Source organism: Octopus bimaculoides, chromosome 5 (assembly GCF_001194135.2).
Source record: "Octopus bimaculoides isolate UCB-OBI-ISO-001 chromosome 5, ASM119413v2, whole genome shotgun sequence".
NCBI lineage: Eukaryota > Metazoa > Mollusca > Cephalopoda > Octopoda > Octopodidae > Octopus > Octopus bimaculoides.
The window spans coordinates 79802721-79807720 of NC_068985.1; positions in this window are offsets into that span (position 1 = coordinate 79802721).

Consider the following 5000-nt stretch of genomic DNA (forward strand, 5'->3'; position numbering starts at 1 on the left):
GGCGGTGGTGGATGTGGTGGCGGTGGTGGTGGTGGTGGTGGAGGTGTTCCTGGCGGTGGTGTGACCGGTTGAGGTGGTGATAGTTGCTATTGCTATGAACGTTGTGATGGTTTGTTAATATTGTGTGTGTATGTTGTGGTGGGTGGTGGCGGTGACTTGCGGTGGCGCGGGAAAGAATTGCTATTGTGGATATGAGTGTGGTTGTGATTCTTATTGCTCTTGGTAGAGGGGCGTGAGCGTGGTGGTGATGGTGGTGGTCGTGGTGGGTTGTGGTGATGGTATTGTGTTGTTATCGTTTTTGTTGTTGGTAATTGCTGTAATGTTGTGGATGTTGTTGCAAATATTGTAAATATTGTTGTTGCTGTTGTTGTTGTTGTTGTTGTTGTTGTTGTTATTGTTCTTGTCAACATGTATGCTGCCGTTGTTGTTGTAGTTTTTGTTGTGCATGCTGCTGCCGTTGTTATGTGTTAGGGATTATGTGGTTATTTATTGTTTACGGTGTTATTGTAGGCGCAGTTGTTGTTATTATGGGCGCAGTTGTTGTTGTTAGTACAGCTGTTATTGTTAGGGCATTTGTTGTTGTTAGTGCAGTTGTTGTTAGTGTTTAGGTTTAAGTTGGTCTTGACCGTTTCAGCCGTGACCATTCCATTTACTTATTTATATACGAGGTGGTGCTGAAATGCTCCTGGCTTTGGGTAAAAGAAAATCCTGGAGGATCAGTTAATTATGGTTTTATTCAACATATTACCCTTTCAGATTCACACACTTATTGCAGTGGTCCCTCAGGTCTTCTAAGCCTTGTAAAAGAACTCAGAGGATAAGGCCTTTTGCTATACCATTAAAGCCAGAAACTTTTCACCACCCCCTTGTATGTATGTATAAATGTGTGTGTATATGTGTGTGTATACATATGAGGGGGGGATGTGGAGGCGCAATGGCCCAGTGGTTAGGGCAGCGGACTCGCGATCATAAGATCGCGGTTTCGATTCCCAGACCGGGCGTTGTGAGTGTTTATTGAGCGAAAACACCTAAAAGCTCCACGAGGCTCCGGCAGAGGTGGTGGCGAATCCTGCTGTACTCTTTCACCACAACTTTCTCTCACTCTTACTTCCTGTTTCTGTTGTGCCTGTAATTCAAAGGGTCAGCCTTGTCACACTGTGTCACGCTGAATATCCCCCAAAAACTACGTTAAGGGTACACGTGTCTGTAGAGTGCTCAGCCACTTGCACGTTAATTTCACGAGCAGGCTGTTCCATTGATCGGATCAACTGGAACCCTCGACGTCGTAAGCGACGGAGTGCCAACAACATATGAGGGGGTGCTGAAAAGTTCCTGGCTTTGGGTAAAAGAAAATACAGGAGATTCAGTTTATTACGATTTTATTCAGCACATACCCCTCTCAGATTCACACTCTTATTGCAGCGGCCCTTCAGTTTTTCTAAGTCCTGTAAAAGAACGCGAAAGGGTGGGCCGCCAACCAGGCCTTTTGCAACCCTAACCCTAACCCTAACCTTTAAAGCCAGGAACCTTTCAGCACCCTTTCATATATTTGTATATTTACAAGATTATACAATGAAGCGTCCTTTTCTCAAAAAGTGCGATACGATTTGAGGAAGTTTGGGTGCTATTCCTAGCCGGTCATGTGACCACGTTTCAGCTTCCCCTGAGAGTTGTCGCTCTTACTGTTTGACCACAAGTGAGTCGTGATTGAACATGCATGATCAAAAGCATACCAGCCATGACCATCCAATCCTTTCGTATAGCAGGTTACACTGCAATGTCCAACGCGTCCTTCCCTTCTTCAAACAGTAGGGTGTGGTTTGAGGGACATTCGGTTACTATATCTTGCAGGCAGAGCTACCACATACAAGTTATGTCGTTTGCTCATTCGCTTGCAGCAGCAGCAGCAGCAGCAGTAGTAGTAGTAGTAGTAGTAGTATAGTTGTTATTGTTTTAAGTATCGTTGTTGTTGTTATGCAGTTTCGTTTTGTAGTTATCTTCTTTGTTTGGTGGTGTAATTATTTTCGTCATTGCTATTGCTGTTGTCATTAATATTGTGTGGTGTTTGTGGTTGAGTTGTTGCGAACGTGATCGTTGCTAGTTTCTTGTGGTAGTGTGATTACTACTGTTGTTGTTTCAGTGATTGTGATTGTACTGACTGTTGCCGTTGTGGTGGTGGCGGTGGTGGTGGTGGTGGTGGTGGTGGAAGAGATCGTTTTGTTTGTTGTTCTGCTCTTTGAGGTTGTTGTAAATGCCACAGATGCTATTTACTTGCTGTCGTCTTCGTCGTTGTTGTTGTTGTTATTGTTATGTAGTAGCATTAAAGCTGTTATTATAATTGATTTCAAATGTCGGGGCGGCAAGGCCAGCAATTTGGGGGCGAGTGTCAGTCGATTACATCGACCCCAGTGCTCAATTGGTAATTATTTTATCGATCCAGAAAGGATAAAAGGCATTGTCGACCTCAGTGGAATTTGAACTCAGAACGCAATGACGAGCGCAACACTGCTAAGCATTTTGCCCTGCGTGCTAACGACTCTGCCAGCTCGCTTCCTTAATGCTGCTATTGTGTTTGTGATTGCAATTATGCTTTTTGTGTCTGCTGTTTGTAGGTGGTTGTTGTTGTTGTTATCACTGCTACTGCAGTCATTGTGTTCATTGTTGTTGTTGTTGTAGACGTGATTGTCGACATCTCGTTTTGGCTGTGAATGTTTATGTTTACAGTAACTGTCATAAAAATTATCGATGCTCGTGTTCATGTTGTTGCCATTAATAACGTTTCAATGTTCTTATTGTTGTTACTATTATTGTTGCAGTTATTGTTGTTGTTGCTGTTGTTTTTATTGTTGCTGCATTTGTTATAATTGTTAGTGTTTTTGTTATTGCTAATATTGTTGTTGTCTTTATTGGAAAACCAAAAGGAAAATATCATTTTCAAATTTTTGGCACAAGACCAGCAATTTTAGGGATTACATTGACCAGAGTGTTCAACTGCTACTTATTTTATCAACCCCTAAATGATGAAAGACGCAGTCGACCTCTGCAGAATTTGAACTCAGAATATAAAGACAGACAAAATGCCGCTGAGAATTTTGCCCGGCGTGCTAACGATTCTGCCTGCTCACCGCCTTCTAAGAATCAAAATATTGCGAAGAGGACGAGGTGAACATGTAAAATATAAAGGAGCTAACTGATAGTGTAGTTGTGGCGCCTATGTAAAGGGTGATATGATAGGATACAGGAAAGACACTTTCCCCTTCATCTTTGATCAAACCCTCAATGTCTTTTTCAAATAACACTTGGAAAGAAAAGTGAGGGTGGAGAGGGAAATGCTACTTCACAGTGAATTTGTGAAAAGGTGAGTGACAGTAGCAAAATACTTAGGGTGAATGGACCTGCTGTAACAATACGCCTGGAGATTAGAGAACAACAGTTGGTCGAAGGATCATGCTTTTTCTGGGTAAAGCCATCCTTATCTGTAAGGTTTCTCGATTATTATTTGTTGGAAGTTCTCCTGTATCCGGAGGACTGCCTCATTCATGTTATCACAAACTTTGTATACTATGTATACTTTTTATCACATTTCACCCTCTGGAGATTGTCCTTGTGACGTTCCCCTCCATTTATGCCCCTGTGGCAAATAAAAGAAATTGTTATTATGGTACTGATTTCTGTGTATGCGATGGTGGTTCGGTGGTGGTGGTGGTGGTGGTGGTTGTGTCGGTGTTGGTGGTGGTTGTTGCGGTGGTGATGGGAGTGATGGTGATAATGATGATGATGATGATGACGACGACGACGACGACGACGACGACGATGACGATGACGATGATGATGACGATGATGATGATGATGATGATGATGATGAAGATTTTGGGTCGGTGTTTCAGATTTTATTCGAATTCTCTACACTGATGTAGTTTTGCATGCAAATTACGAAAATCGCTAACGACGTAACATTTGTCTATTTCATTTAAAAACTACTCGTCAGAATTCAACGAAATTTCCACAGAATGATGGCAACAGTTATATACGCGTGGTGTGTAAAAGGCGTGAGGTTTTGCACAAGTGTCAACAAACCGGTGTCATTTGCAAGATTTCCACGAACTTGCAGTGTTCCAAATTATTAACGAGTAATTGTGGGTCGTAAATGTGACTTAAGTGCTTCAGAGAAACTTGTTATTACTTCTGAACTTGCAAAAGGTAAATCAACATTAGAAATATCTAAAATAATTGGAAGATGTCATCAAGCTGTGAAAAGATTTGTTATAGCTCCTACGAAAATACGTAATAGAGCCAACAAAGATCAGTCGAGGGCTATTTCTTAACGTTCTCTGTCACGAATTAAGCGTGAAGCTGTAAAGAAGCTATGCCTTACAAGTAGAGAACTTTTCAAACGTATTGGCGAAACAACTGTGTCCAGAACTACCAGCTGTCGTCTTCTGAAAAAATGTCGGTAAACCAGTGATATCAGTTAAAAAGCCTCCTTTAAAGAAAAATTACATATACAAAATCGTCTGAGATAGAGAGAAGATAACATGAACGGATTTTTAGTTCAATCCCAGGCTGGGACTTGGGAAATAATATCAACAGAAAAAATAACATCAGCAAAGAAGAATACCTTAGGAATGAGAACCAAATACCCCATTAGTCAAATAAAAGGCTGGGTTCGATATTCTGCCAGAACACCTGATGAAGGCTGACGAGTACATCAACCGAAACGTTGCGATAACAACAAACAAGGTGTGGATACCTATCCGTCTATTGTAAATAATGTACATAATTCCTCATCTCAAAAATATAAGAATAGAAAATGAAACGCAATTTATAAACAATGGTAAAATTTTTTTTGACTGTTTTCATTAACCTCTCATGAATCCTAAAATTCCTTTTTGGGAAACATTTTTTAAATTATAGTTTTATAATATGGACAGTTCGAATCTGCACTTTGTTTCTCGTGTACTCTTTTACTCTTTTACTTGTTTCAGTCATTTGACTGCGGC